Raw genomic sequence first — 16315 nt, forward strand, 5'->3', positions numbered from 1 at the left:
TGTGCGTGTTAAGAAATACATGTAAGATAACTTAATAATCCGAGAATAGTTTTCTAGGGTCTTATTGATAAATATATGCAGTGTGATAAACAAATTACATAAGTTTATGTAGTTCAGTTCTTATACCTTTTTATATGGAAAAAATAATGACAAACTAATGACCATTAAAAACGTTATTTGAAAAAAAATCGTAATCGTAAAAATATTTACGCACAACAAACTAAAACATAACAGTAGAATTAAAGATAACCTAGAACTGATTAAACTTAAGGTTGATTTTTGACGCTAAACTTTATTGAACATTCAAACATTGTCCAGCAAATGTTTAGTACAATTAAAAAAAATATCACACACAATTTACTGTTAATATTATAGATGTCATTACATGATCGAGAAACTGTAGTTTGATATTAATAAAAAGAAAGTAGATCGGTTTCTAAATGATAAAAATTCAAAATAAATTTAATGATTTAAATAAGAATTAAGTCTATAATAGTTCATCAAAGTCCAAAGCCATGCCTGCATACCTTCAAAATCTGTTCATTGTCAGTCACACAAAGAACCATACACAGTATGAAATAAATATATATATATATAGTATATAAATAAATATATTAGCAAAATATATACACAGTATACAATTAGAAATATATGAACAAATTAGACATGGTATATAATAGTTAATTAAAATATATACGTAAAGTATATATACGCATATTAAAAATCATACATTGTATGTATGCTATAGATGTGTAGACGTCAACATGTATATAAATTGCAGCATTTCTCTGTCTACAAAGTCAGCTTTGCAAACAAACGATCGAACAAGTCGATTTAACATTCCATCATCCCCACTGGAAGCAATCAATAAATTATGAATAAATACATGTAATAGTAAAGACAAGTTTTACTGAATGGAAAATGAAACAATTTATCGGTTATTGAAAACAGATTGTATAATATACAGATATGATTCGTCATAGAGATTCTAATTACATAATTTTATTAATATCGGAAAAAAATGTCAATACATGCATTTATATGGCGACATGTTTAGTTTTTTGGTTAATTTCATCTTCGTAACGTAACATTAAAAAAAAACAACATTTATGCATCATTTTTTCTAGATATGCATTGTGGATATTTGTCATTAATGTGAGACGGGGAACTTTGATGAAATTCGATCAATGATAATTCAAACTAAATTTTACATCAGACGAACTACATGTATCAACTACCGACTAGCTAACACGTTTCCTCTTGTCACAAGAGGAGGACTTTTCTGTCCCAGCAGAGCTCTGGTCACAAGAGGAGGACTTTTCTGTCCCAACAGAGCTGGCCTGGGGAGATGGGTCTGAAGATGCTGTAGTGACCCGTACAAATAAATTATATAAACTAAATGAAATTAGGCTATTTTTTTCTGTAGCACATTGAAGGACTACCAGTATACGGAATTTAATGAAAAATTATCAAGCCTTTCATCTATCATGTCCCCTTTTCAATCAATGAAAAATTCTTAAAGGAAGTGTAAGCAATCAAAAACCAAACAAATTCTTTTAGAAAACCGGAATCATTTATATAGGGTATGATCAAGTATATTCTACCACGATTATTGCAGACATCAAAGAAATGCCGCGAACATATTATTCTCCAATAAATCACGAACGTCATCAAAAAATTATCAGATCAGAAACACGTATCAAACCTGTACAGTTGAAATAAATATTTGACTCTAAAATGAAATACTTGTTTAGACCACATCGATGTGTCGTCTTTTGCAGTCTGTACACTGTAAATTGCATCAAGTTGCTGATGAATGTCGGTTTTTAAAGCCAAGCGAGGCTATTCCACGGACCTCCCTACACATTTAAACACCAATAAAGCAGTTAAACAGGAACATGATTTTGTTATTGTATATTCATTAAAATTAATCAATGCATATAACAAACAAATTTGAAATTAAAAAGGCTATATTTAATGCAACGAAAGCTCAAATTGTCTCGTTTCATACACAGACCTGTAAGCAAACAAATTTTCCCTCTGGTGTTAAATGGAACATCGTAATCGAGACATGCTGACCTATTTCGTTTCTCTATAGAGGAAACGATCAAGCGTATTTTAGCGATCTTCATGATCTTTGGAGAATAGAAATAAAGTCCCTGTTGTCGTGAATGTTGCAGGATAACCTCCTCGGTCTCGAAATTGTTTGAAATATAAAAGCCTCGAGCTCAGCTAACGCCTCGGCTTTTATCTTTCAAACAACATTTCTCGACCTCGGATGTTATCCTGCAACACTCGCAAAAACGCGAACTTTATTTCTTAAATAATTTATACTCACAACTTCAGCAAAAGACCTTTTCTCCATACAGAGCACATCTGTCTTAGACAATAGCAATGGTTTCCTAGAAACCTGCTTATCCTCTAAACAACTGTCATCTTTGCTTTCTTGTGCATTTTTGCTTTGTACGAAATAATAGACATGAAATAAACAAAAAATTAACTATTCGTCAAGTACATTATTTCAACCTCAAATGAAATTATGTGTTTGAAGTACGGGAAACTTTGTGGTTTTTTTTTTAGATTTACATGTATAACTTACAGTCTGCAGGAATTATGCATTTGACATTACATTTATTTATTTATTTTTAATGCAAAATACACATACATGTATAATCATTAATCAACAAGAGATGTTTGTAAAACACTTGTGCCCCCTCCCCCGAATAAATAAAAATTTTCCAAGTCCAAGGGACATAACTCTGTCAAAAAGGGCTCGATTATACCCAAAACAGAACTTGACCTAGATATTTCTCTGATTAATCTGTATTTCAAATTTCATTTCATTATGCACAACCTTTGAAAAAAGAAGAACGGAAAATACAAATAATTGGAAATTTTCTAAGTCCAAGAGGCATAATTTGTCAAAAATGGCTCGGTCATACCCAAAGCAAAACTTGACCTAGATATTCCTCTGATTAATATGTATACCGAATTTCATTTTATTATGTGCAATCTCTCTGAAGAAAATAAACGGAAACTGCATATAACTGGAAATTTTCTAAGTCTGAGGGGCATAACTTTGACAAAAAAAAAGGATCGTTCGTGCCCAAAACAAAACTTGCCTTATTTATTTTATGATAAATCTGTATACCAAATTTCAATTTAATATGTGCAACATCTGCAAAGAAAATGAAGGGAAACTGATGGTGGACCAACAAACCAACAGACAGATCGACCGACGAACAGCAGCAAAGCAATATGCCTTGCCTTCTTCAAAGGGAGTGGGGCATAAATATTTCATTACAGTATAGATGTAACCCTTGTCTAATAAATGAATCATTACATGAAGGTAGGTATTTTTTTGTGTGTGTGGTAAGAAATATATTTCAACGTTCTTCGAATAAATAATAGAAGTTACTTTACTGAGAGAAGTTTAGAGAGAAAAGGAAACCATAAAGTTTTATATTTAGAAAATAGATAAATTCACATTTACCATTTTTCTGCACAGTTTATGCTTGTTGGAACTATCCATGCAAACATCAACAAAACTTGTCGATGGTTTTATCTCTGATTCATGTCAGTCATTAATGTGGTTTTATTTTGGCGATTGTTTAAAAGTGATATATTTTAAAAACCTCCCAAACCACAACTCAAGTTGAATGGGAATCACAATAGCTTTTATAGAAAAGAAGAGTGAAATGTCATATAAGTTGTTGTTTTTTTTATTTCATCATTTTGAATCTTGAAATTGCCATGTCTAAGCATTGTAAGGGATACAATGCTTTTAATTTCATGCACTTTTATATGTATAAGAATGTTCCTTTAAAAGCATACATGTAGTTTATTTTCAAGCTTATTTCAACATATGCACTATAATGTAGTATGGAGCAGCTGAGTTTCACAATTTTTTTAAAACCAATTTTTGTGTAATTGTGTTTAGTAGACAATATTTAACTCTTTTGACAGTAGGCATATGTATTAATATGTTGTTACCAAAATTTTTAGTCAGCTGTTCTGCTACATGGAATTGACTGGTTAATTTCCTTTCCAAAGGTGCTGTCAGTAGACATTTCGCTATATACAGTATTTCCATTTTTTTTTGTAAAATTGAAAATTATGAATCTCTTGTCCTGGCTGAACTGATTTTATTGTCTATATTCATTTTCTTTAAATTGATATTTTATATTGATCCACTTAAGAATTTTTTTTTTATTTATCTTTGTCCATTTCATAACAATCAGATGTGAAATTTGATACTTATTTATATGGTATATAATATATATGGAATTGAAAAGTTACAAGTTACCCTTCTTTTTTTTCAAAGAAAAGATTTATACGTGGTAGTACTTTTTAACCAAAATGACCCCAGAATATGTTTTGTGATTCATAATATAATCCACAGAATATACCTACAGGAATGTAGATTGTATGAAGGAAAAGTTCTTATATTTTGAGTCTCATAAACTTTATATACCAGGCATTTTCAATAAGTCTCATCTCTATTTTTATTTTATTTTTTTTTTGTATCTGGTGTACATGCAGTGAGTGTATAAATGATACTTGCTTTAAATTCTGTAAGTTTACTTCCAGTGTTTTGATGTTGTTTGTATGTATTGATTGAATGAGTTAAACATATAGATCTGTCTTACCATGGATGAGATTTATGAAGTTTTGAAACATTTTACCATTTGCTTTTGTAAGTTGTGAAGAAATGTAACCCAAGAAGTTTTATTCTTGTTAAACAATACAGATAGTCTAATTTAGGTTGTGAACAGCATGCAAAACAGTAGCAATGTTGAGATTTTTTTTAAGATAAAAAAAAATGTTTGAGGAATATATTGTACATTGTATGGATTTGCACAAACCATTTTTACCTTGATACATATTCCTTTTTCATTTTGATTAATGATGTGTTTATATTGGAAGACAATTTGGGGAAAAAGTACAAATTTAAAGCTGCTACACAAATTACAATTTTTTCTGCTTGTTTATTTTTTTATTACAAGTAAGTCATGTAATGGCAGGCTTTATCCATTTGTTTTCATAACACATTTTCAAAACAGAAAATCCCATCCTTGGCTATTTGAAGAACACTTGTGAACTCTTTTGGAAAGGGGAATCTCATAAGAAAAAGAAGGGGGCTAGAAACAGAAATAAACATATTTTACTTACTTATTTAGCCGGTTAGAGGGTAACAAAAAAAACCCACCTAGAACTAAGATATTAAAATTGTTTATAATGAGTGCAATATCTAAGTTAAAGTAACATAACACTACAAGAAAGTTATTGAATTATTACATTGAATTTTATCCTGAATATTTTTGTCCATCCCAATTTTCAGCTCAGAATAAATAGAGTTTTCTTAGTTTTTAACAAGCTGCCTAAAAGCATGGTTCATGATAAAGCTGTTCACAAAGACTCAGTATTAAGTAATTATTGTGTTAGCTTTTACCGATAAGCTGCTTCTAGTCTGCCCATATTTAGTTACTGTTCTTGCTTCTTGTGCTGTCTTACTCGTGCCTTATTTGTTATTTGGTGTAGGTATGTTTTAAAATTTTCATTTTTTTTTATGTTTCATGGCATTAATCATGCTTAGACTGCTCTTAATTATTTTCTCACCCAAAGAATCAATTTCATAAATAATGGGATAGACATATAGCTTTTTTGTGCATTACATGAATATAAAAAAAGAAGAAAAGCCTTTAATACAATAATTTTTTATCACAAGCTTACTTGACAGCTAAAATTGTACAGTGTTTTATAGTTAGCATTTCGCACATCATGTCAGATGTGGAATCAGTAGATCTATTTTATTGCTGCTTACGTTCATCCCGTGCCTCTTTCCCATGTATCGGTATAATGACTGAAGACTAGGGTACATAGTTCCTCAATAAGTTCTTAAAGATCTGCTTTAAGTCAGTGTATTTATAAATAAGATTTTTATATGGTTTGTCATAATTGAAGATGTTGAGTGTAAGAAATCATTCATTTATTTAAAATTGTTGCCATAATTGTTCTGATTTACCATTATAAAAGCAGTGTTGTACTCCAGAGTGAAAGCTGTCGCACAAAGAGTTTCTCTATACATGTACTTTAGGAAGCGCAATCGCTTTGGCATATCAATTACTGACATATGATTACTTCCTTCCTATGAAAATATTCTAGGGTACATATATGTTGGAGTGTCTGAAGGCTAGTCCATTTTAAATGTGCACTTTTTGATCTAATAATAAAGATTTTGAGAGTTTTGTTTGATACAAAAGACAATGTTTATGAATCTTCTTTTGATACCGGAAAAGAAACTTGGATATGAAGAATTTTTTAAAATATTTATCATATCAATCACTCAATTATTTGGCCTGCATTTGTTTTCTTTTTTCATGGTTTATTCTTTATTTTTCTATGTATATTTATCTTTCAATTTTTTTTTTACATATATAAGAAGTGCACCATATGTCTCGAACATAGTTCAGAGTTTTGTTGAGCAAATCGTTAAGTGTTTTTCAATAATGTTGACATAGGTACAATTTGTTACTGCTTATTACACTGAAATGTAGTGTGCTTTCATCATGACATGAGATTGTAAATCAGTGTTGACCAAAGTGAAGACTATGTTATCTCAGTGTCATGTCAGTAGCATGTCAGTAGCACTTCAGTAGCACGTCAGTATCAAATCAGTAGCATGTCAGTATCAAATCAGTGATGTGAAAGAGCTTTTTTTTTTAAATCTATAGTTTGAGACTATCACTATTTTATAGATGTCTTACTAATGTTAGTGAGATTATGTTAGATCTACTATTGTTGTATATTTCTTTTTACCAAATACTAGAATATTTATTTTTAGTAATTGTTACATTGTACTGGAATATCTTTTGAATGTGAAAAGTACATGTAATATGTTTGTTCATAGCATAATTATTTTTCTCAAAGGGACATGAACACAATAAAGCCAATATTCATAAAGTGATTGTTATCCTTTTTTTGAAAAAAAAAATGCTGGCCGGTGTTCCTGATTGACAATATCCACATTTATTTAATATAGTTTTTTCAGAGCGAGTCTTCCATCAATCTATTGGAATTTCGATGGGCATTTACTGTGTTCCTTATAAGCTTATTTTTTGTATTCTTATGAATCAGAATTAATCAGAAACCTGTACGACCAATTTTCCGACTGAGGCAAGCGCTGCAAGCGATGACCTATTAGAACAAATGTTTCAAAAACTGGAGGAGTATTGCATTTGTACAGCCAATTTGTGCCAATATTCACAAATAAATGTCCAACAACCCAATAATATTCAATATTATATAAGACGATTATTTTCGTTATTTTCATTGGCTGAAAGAACGTCACGTGATATTTCTCCTTTTATGCAAGGGACATGCATATTTCTATGCATGAAATGGAAATTATAATAATGACGTCTTTAGTTAACAAGTCTCTGTTTTCTTTTGATTTTTGAAATTTATAAATGTTTATATATAATAATAGCCGTATCAGATTTTAATATAATATCTAAGCAAGCTGTTACTATGTAATCAACCCATATAATACATATAAAAAGCTTTTAAGTTAGAAGTAACAGCAATTTTTTACATTTATTGTTGTTATTCTTATCTGGGTTTACAAAAAAAATATCCCGTGTGAAAGGTAAGTCCATGATTACACCATCAAGTCCTAAGAAATAGTAATAATCAAATATGGGCCTAATAGCATCTTTATGTCTGAATTATCGAGTTCTTATATAATAAATGACTTCAAACTCGTCTTGTTAATATAATGAACACCATGGCTGGAATCAGGTGCCTTGGAGGAATTACATCTCCTTCGACATTACACCGGTCACATCCGTTGTGAGCTCTTAATATGTATCAGGTAAATGGAATACCCCTAATAAAATTTATTTTTAAATTGATCGTTTTTATAACATGTGCTCTTGCTTTTCGATAGCTGAAGCAGCTCTGCTTTATCCGTCCGAATTTTCTCAAGCAGAGAGCTACAGTTCTGCAGCTAGCCTTTGGATAAACACCCTGTGGTATTTGATTATTGCTTCATATACGAGGGATAAACCTGCATGCAGGGTTTATACCCCAGCTGATTCGATACGCAAGAGTTTGCTAGATCAAATACTTAATAATAATTTCTAAAACGAGGTAAGTTGTTGACAAACAAGTTGATGAAACAGCAACGTCAGCAGTTTGGTGTAATCATTTTGTAAGTTCTATGTTCGATTGATCATTCAATATCTTTTCAGCTAATACAATCTATATTATTCAGTCAAATGCTGACTGACGTTTTTCATACGTATTGTTAGGCCATTATTTACACACTGATTTTCCATTATTTCCCGATCATGTCAAGGATCACACCGCGTGTGTAAGCGGTCTGACGGCAGGGGATTCACACTCTTCCATGTCACCTGGTTCCGACCATGATATTTTAGAGGTCCGTATAAAAAAGTTATAACCTTTATTTTGCACATTCTTAACTGTTCAGTTCTATTTTGTAATTGTCAGTATGAGTACCACTACTGATAGGACCTATTCTTTGCTTGTGTCTCTGATGCTGTTGTTTTATACACGGTGTGAGAAAGTATCACCCAGACCAGGACTGAAAACATTCCGGGAGGATTACAAGAGTGTGGCAGAGACTTGTCGTTCTGTTGGATTTGTCAGAAAAGATTGTAAAGGTAATGTAAGTTTGGAAATTTTTGGACCATCTAAATTTAAACGAGATCATTTTAAAAAAGATTCAAACATTATTTTGTCCCAAGTTTGAAGTTGCACGTCGTAGCCACATGCACTAAACGTTTTTAACCTTTCTTTTCGTAAATAAAAGAATTCAACATTCATTGATTGGTTACAATATTACTAGTATCACAGTATGGGATTCTTTCATTAATGAAAAGAAAGGTTAATAGCCTAATTATGATGATACAAACACAAGTCAAAAATCTTCGGTTAAAAGAATCAAAAAAATTTATCACGAACAGAATATTTCAAAACGTAATGATACTGACTCTAAATCCCTGCACATGTGTCCAGTCATCGTCGCAAACCACGGCCAAAATGTACGCTCCTCTCCCATCTGTAGGAGAGAGCTATATATGCGGACTCCGGACCGTGGCTTGAAACGATGGTGTCCAGTGTACTCCAATGTTTGATCGTTAAAGAAAACAAATACATGAATGACTAAAGGTTTGTGTTATGAAATCTAGTGAGAAGGGGTTGTAGTTATCATCATGTTTTATTTTTTAAATACAGAACAAGCGAAAAATGCGGATAAACAGATGGTTGCCTTTGACGTCAGATTAAAGAACCATAAACGAAATCTTGCGAAAAAAATCAAAGGTAGTGTTCGAAACGGTTGACTTGAACGAAGGACAAGGATACAGCGCCTCTACTGGTATCTTTACCGCGCCCTATGGAGGACTGTACGTGTTTGACTGGACTACTCTTGCCTGGGAAGGCCAGTATGCATACACAGCTCTCGCCGTAAATGGCTCCTTCAAGTCTTGGAATCATTGTTATGAAGTAAAATCGAAAACATGGCTTTCTTGTAGCAAGATGACGGTTGTAAGGCTTAATCAAGGTGATAAGGTTTGGATTGGGGTCTTCAGCGGATCAGCAGACATGTATAATCAATATACTTCTTTTTCTGGCTATAAATTATAAATCACTGTTGAGCTGAGAAAAAAAATTAGGACTGAATAAAATATTATTATATCTATACTTTAGTCATTTTCCTTTCTTGTCATTAAAACAAAAAGAAGAAATTTCATAGACCTATAATCTCCATCGTGACATTTCTATACCAAAGTATTATTTTTTGTAAACAGTCATTTTTTCCTTTCAATAATTCTAAAAGGAATTCTAAGCCTTTATCTTTTATAAACCCCAATCTTTTTGTAAGTTGAAAACAAAAGTTGAGACAAAGGGCTATGATAAAAGTTATTGTTCTTATAATTGAATTGATGCGTGCATATGTGCGTGTAAAGAAATACATGCAAGAGAACTTAATAATCTGAAAATGGTTTTTTAGGGTCTTGTTGACAATTATAAACAGTACAATAAACAAACATAATACCTATGAAGTTTATGTAGTTCAGTTCTTTCAACCTTTTTATTTGGAAAAAATAATCACAAATTAATGACCAGTGAAAACATGAGAAAAAAATCGTAAAAATGTTTAAAACGAATCACACAACAAACTAAAATATACCAGTAGATTTAATGATAAGCTAATACCGATTAAGATTTAATGTTGAACTTTATTCGAACATTCAAACATTGTCCAGCAGATGTTTAGAACAATTCAAAAAAAAAATCACACAAAATTTACTGTCAATATTATAGATGTTATTACATGATCAAGAAAAACCTGTAGTTTGGTAAGTGAAAGTAGATCAGTTTCTAAATCGATAATAAAAAATCAAAATAAATTTAATAATTTTAATAAATGTAAAAAATTACTCTGTAATAGTTTATCAAAGTCCAAAATGATGCCTGCATGCTTTCAAAATCTGCTCATTGTCAGACACATTAACAATCATACATAGTATGAAATGAATAATAATTATATATACATAGTATATAAATAAATATATATGCAAAATATATACATAGTATAGGATTTAAAAAATATGAACAAATATATAGGTGGTATATAATAGTAAATTAAAATATATACATAAAGTATATATGTGCATTTTCAAAATCATACATTGTATGCTATAGATGTGTACACGTCAACATGTACATAAACTGCAGAAATTCTCTGTCTACAAAGTCAGCTTTGCAAATAAACGAACAAGTCGATCTAACATTCCATCATCACTACTGGAAGTTTTTGTCCGTTTAGAAGACTTATCCGGGCCTTCCCGTCTCCCTCTTTTTCTAGAAATCTGTTTCAAAAAAACAAAAGAACAATCAATAAAATATGAATAAATATATGTAATAGTAAAGACAAGTTTTACTGAATGGAAAATGAAACAATTTATCGGTTATTGAAAACAGATTTTATAATATACAGAAATAATTCGTCATAGAGATTCTAATTACATAAATTTGATTAATATCGCGAAAAAATGTCAATACATGTATTTATATGGTGACATATTTAGTTGTTTTTTTTTGAGAAACTGAGAAATTTGATAATATTCGATCAATATAATACACCAAATTTTACATCAGGCGAATTATCACCTACCGACTTGCTAACACGTTTCCTCTTGTCAACAGAGGAGGACTTTTGTGTCCAACCACACAAATGGTCAACAGACGAGGATTTTTCTGTGCCAACAGTAGAGGACTTTTCTATCCCAGCAGAGCTGGGATCTGAAAATGCTGTAGTGACCTGTACAAAATAAATCAGATAATAACTAAATGAAATTAGGTTATTCATCACATTGAAGCACTAACAGTATACGGAGTATAATGAAAACTAAGCCTTTCGTCTATCATATCCCCATTTCAATCAGTGAAAAGTTCTTGAAGGAAGCTTAAGCAATCAAAAACTAAACAAATTCTTTTAGAATACTGGAATCATTTGTATATAAGGTATGATAAAGTATAATAATTTATACTCACAACCTTAGCAATAGACTTTTTCTCCACATTTAGCCCGTCTGTCTTAGACGATAGCAATGGTTTTCCAGAAACCAGCTTATCCTCTAAACAACTGTCATCTTTGCTTTCTTGTGCATTTTTGCTCTGTACGAAATAACAGACATTACATAAACAAGAATTTAACTCTTACATCATTATTCCAACCTCAAATGAAATTGTGTTTGAAGTACGGGAAACTTTGTGTTTTTTTAGATGTACATGTTTACAGTCTGCAGGAATTATGCATTTGACATTACATGTTTTTATTTATTTTGAATGCAAAATACATATATATGTATAATCATTAATCAACAAGAGATGTATGTAAAACACTTGTGCCCCCCTCATTTTTTTCAATCAGGAAAAAAGTTAAAGCAATCAATAAAACAAACAATTTTCTTTTAGTATTCCAAATTTATTGGAATCATTTGTATATAAGAAAATGCAAATAATGATAAAGTACAAAAATTTATACCCAAAACAACTTTAGCAATAGACTTTTAATCTGTATACCAAATTTCATTTCATTATGTGCAACCTCTGTGAAGAAACTAAACAGAAACTGCAAATAATTGGAAATTTACTAAGTCTAAGGGGCATAACTCTGACAAAAAAAAGGATCGATCGTACCCAAAACAAAACTTGACTTAATCTGTATACCAAATTTCAATTTATATGTGCAACCTCTGCAAAGAAAATGAACGGAAACCGATGGAGGACCAACAGACCAACAGGCAGATCGACCGACGGACAGCAGCAAAGCAATATGCCTTGCCTTCTTCAAAGGGAGTGGGGCATAAATATTTCACTACAGTATATATGTAACCTTTGTCTAATAAATGAATCATTACATGAAGGTAGGGATTATTCTTATTTTTGTGGTAAGAAATATATTTCAACGTTCTTCGAAAAAATAATAGAAGTGATTTTACTGAGAGAAGTTTAGAAAGAAAAGGAAAACATATATTTTTATATCTAAACAAGATGTGTTTGTGAAACACTATGCGCCCGGCGGCAACAAATTAAAAAAAAAATATTTTTAGTATAAAGGTCACATTGAACATTACATTGATCTTGGTGTCATTTGAAAGAGGATTAGTGAAGTTATACCAAATATTATCTATATCATTACAAAAGTTATGGTGAAGGTTAAAAAAAAGCTATTTTTAGCATATAAGACTCAGTCAAGGTCACAAGGTCATTGACCTTTGTCAAAACAGCATTGAATGCTAAATATGAAGTCTCCCTCCAAAAATTATGGCAAAGGTTAAATAAAAAGCTATTTTCGTATAGGCCAAGGGTCACATAACTCTGTCTTTTAAAAAAGCTTAATAAGGATTGATGTATACCCAAATATGAAGTCTTGATCTTTTATAGTTCAAAATTATGGCAGATAAAGTTTGTAAAAAAAATTTTTAGCATATAGGTCAGTCAAGGTCACAAGGTCATTGACCTCTGTGCCAAGAAAAGCTTCATTGTGGAGTAGGCAACCAAATATGCAAATAATTGGACAGTTTTCGAAGGTTAAAGTCTGCAGACAAACAGACATAACAGACTGACAGGACAAAAACAAAATACGATCGTACCCAAAACAAAACTTGACTTAGATAAATATATTTACCATTTTTCTGCACAGTTTATGCTTGTTGGAACTATCCACGCAACTCATCGGCAAAACTGAATGAAATTTAATTAATCTTTCAAAGAATCTTTATTACACATTGCCATTGTGCAGCTCCTATCTTATTTTTTGATCCGACTTCTAATTTGGGTTTCCCGGCCACAACAAAACATGGACTTTGCCATTATAATCATATGGGAGGCGGGGGGTATCATTTAGTGAGCTCATTGCTCATAGTACCTCTAGTTTTATGATAAATCTTTATACCAAATTTCATTTTAATATGTGCAACCTCTGCAAAGAAAATGAACGGAAACTGATGGTGGACCAACCGACAGATCGACCGACGGACAGCAGCAAAGCAATATGCCATAATTGCCTTCTTCAAAGGTAGTGGGGCATAAATATTTCATTAAAGTATATATGTAACCCTTGTCTAAAAAATGAATCATTACATGAAGGTAGGGATTATTTTTTTTTGTGGTAAGAAATATATTTCAAAGTTCTTCGAAAAAATAATAGAAGTGACTTTACTGAGAGAAGTTTAGAAAGAAAAGGAAAACATATATTTTTATATCTAAAAAATAAATAAATCAACATTTACCATTTTTCTGCACAGTTTATGCTTGTTGGAACTATCCACGCAATTATCAACAAAACTTGTCGATGGATTTAAGGCTGGCTTTATCTCTGATTCCTTTGCAAAAAAAATGTTGAATGAAACACGAAGTAGAATGATTGAAAAAGCAAAATTTAATGTATTTTTATTTTGACATTCAAAGTAAAACTCTAACATAAATTGACAATTTAAAGAAAAATAAGTTTTTTTTACTTACAGTTTCCGCTCTGATGATTTTCAACGTGGCGGATATCTGATCCTCTAAACTGAGTGTAAACTTATCAGTCTTTGGTCGAGTCTTAGTATTGTCCACCTGATGAGAGTGAGTCTAAAAATAAATAATTCCTCTAATTTACAGTTTATATAATATCAATCTATGGAACTGATGAAAGTACTAATCTTGTGGTTGAAACATCAAATAAAATAAATAACACAAACTTTTTCTGTCATTTATCAGCAAATCTCACAGATTTTTGAGTTTTATTTATATTCTAAATGTTTGTCAGGTAACAAGAACAAACTGTAACATTTTGTTTAATAATGACTATGTTATACCTTTAAAATTTTGTTCCTATACAAATCTATACGAAACTAGAGGTACTGTGAGCAATGGGCTCACTAAATGATACCGCCGCCTCCTATAAGTATAAAATAGCAGTGTCCATGTTTTGCTATGGGAAACCCAAAATATGTGTCGGATCAAAAAGTTAGAATAGGAGGTGCACAATGACAATATGTAATAAAGATTCTGTGAAAGTTTCATTAAATTTCATTTCGTGGTATGAGAGGAGTTGCGGATAGATGGGTACCCCAAAGCTTAAGAGACAGACTGACGTCTGTCCGTCCGCCCGTCTGTCTGTTACGCTTTGGGGTATCAATCTCTTATCCGCAACTCCTCTCATACCACAGAATCTTTAGTATTGTTTACTATTTTAATGTTTTAAAAAGGGTGCAAAACTAATGTATAGATAAACCAAAAAAAAAAAAAAACCGTTTTATTTAGTAATTGGTCTAAAATATTTTCGAAACAGGTATGTCATGAAATTCTACCGAAAATTGTGACGGAAATAACATATTTTTTTACCTTTCGTCTCCAAGATTTAGACTTTTCACGTGTTTGAAGATTGGCCTTTTGCGATTCAGTCTACAAACATATGATTTATAAAAATACAAAGTTTTGTCAATCATAAATAGTATTGGTAGCTGATCATACTTGAAATATATATACTCCAATATACTACTTCAATGAGAAAAAAAGAATAATATTCGATGGGAAGGAAAAAGAATAATTAAAAAATCGAACCCCGTCAGATGCCACAGTCACTGCCATCCTCTTAAATGCCGAGGTGCATTCTGCTATGTCAGAATCAACCACTCTCTGAAATATAAAATAAACTATTAAAAATCAGCTCACAAGCTCAACTTAATATCATTAATGGCTCAAATTATAAAAAAGGTGGATGTTCAAGTGGCAAATTTGCTTATTTAGTGTTTTGTTTTGCAATTTCCAGATTTTTTATAACCAGATCTTTGAAATATATAGTTAGAAATAAAAACATGGTTGTCTGCATGGTCAATTTTGATTTCAACTTAAATCTTTATATGGGCCCACAGTATTGCTACAATTTTAACCCCCCTCCCCCTTGAGTAAATCTATAGGAGGAGTAGGGCATCAAATAGTTTTCCATTATGAATGAACGATTAACATTATTAACTGTTGTAGTAAAGGTAACCTGATGTGCTTCTTTTTACTCAATGTTTCATTATTTTATAGAGATTTTAACTCAGCTCGGGGGATGGGTATGCCATCTGATCTGCTGATAATCATATCCTACAGGGTAGCCTATAAGAAGAGCGACGCAGAGGTATTTTCTAGCATATCTTTGAAAAACAATGCATTACCCTTTTATTTCTCTCTCTTCTCATTTTCTAGGATTCGGGTCTATAGAAGATACTTTTTTCCACAAAAGATTTGCTTGAACTAAATCACAACCGATCTCTCCAGCTGACACTTTGAAAATAACCCGTAACTACAACTGACGTAATACCGGGGAAACCAAATGTGACGTCACAATATAATAATAATGTCGGAGTCCCATTCTAAATTATGGGTAACATTAGTCGTTCCGGGATAATCTGTTCTGGACCAAGGTTAACTTTTCCTAAATAAAACGACTGCTCATTGAATTTATTATTATTATTGTATATCATTTTATATCTATAAGATTGATTGCAGAGAGATAGAATTTTGAACATCCTAGAAAATTTAAAATATCTTGTTTTTTTTTCATCATTTTAAAACAACCAAAATAAAACCATATATGTACATTTATATCAATTCTGTCTAAAAATCGTTTTTTAAAACTCCTACAGAGAGAGGGGAAAAGAGAGAAGGAGAGAGAGAGGGAGGAAGAGAAAGACGGGGATGCTATATAGATTCCAATGTTAAAAGAAAATGGATTAAGATTTCA

The 16315-nt window shown here is 31.4% G+C and overlaps 1 long non-coding RNA gene and 1 pseudogene across 1 annotated transcript; one reads left to right on the forward strand and one right to left on the reverse strand.

Moving 5' to 3' along the window:
• Window positions 1-6499: 6499 nt before the first annotated feature.
• On the reverse strand, window positions 6500-6777 carry LOC134253230 (uncharacterized). The gene is made up of 2 exons (XR_009989089.1): window positions 6663-6777; window positions 6500-6618 (listed from the first exon to the last, which is right to left on the reverse strand). It is a non-coding gene; the product is annotated as an uncharacterized LOC134253230 (long non-coding RNA).
• A 1741-nt stretch (window positions 6778-8518) lies between these two features.
• LOC134253254 (complement C1q tumor necrosis factor-related protein 6-like) lies at window positions 8519-9697 on the forward strand (annotated as a pseudogene).
• Window positions 9698-16315: the final 6618 nt, after the last annotated feature.

The sequence above is a fragment of the Saccostrea cucullata genome, unplaced genomic scaffold (genome assembly GCF_032062105.1).
Source record: "Saccostrea cucullata isolate Sc308-1 unplaced genomic scaffold, CSIRO_AGI_Scuc_v1 ctg28, whole genome shotgun sequence".
NCBI lineage: Eukaryota > Metazoa > Mollusca > Bivalvia > Ostreida > Ostreidae > Saccostrea > Saccostrea cuccullata.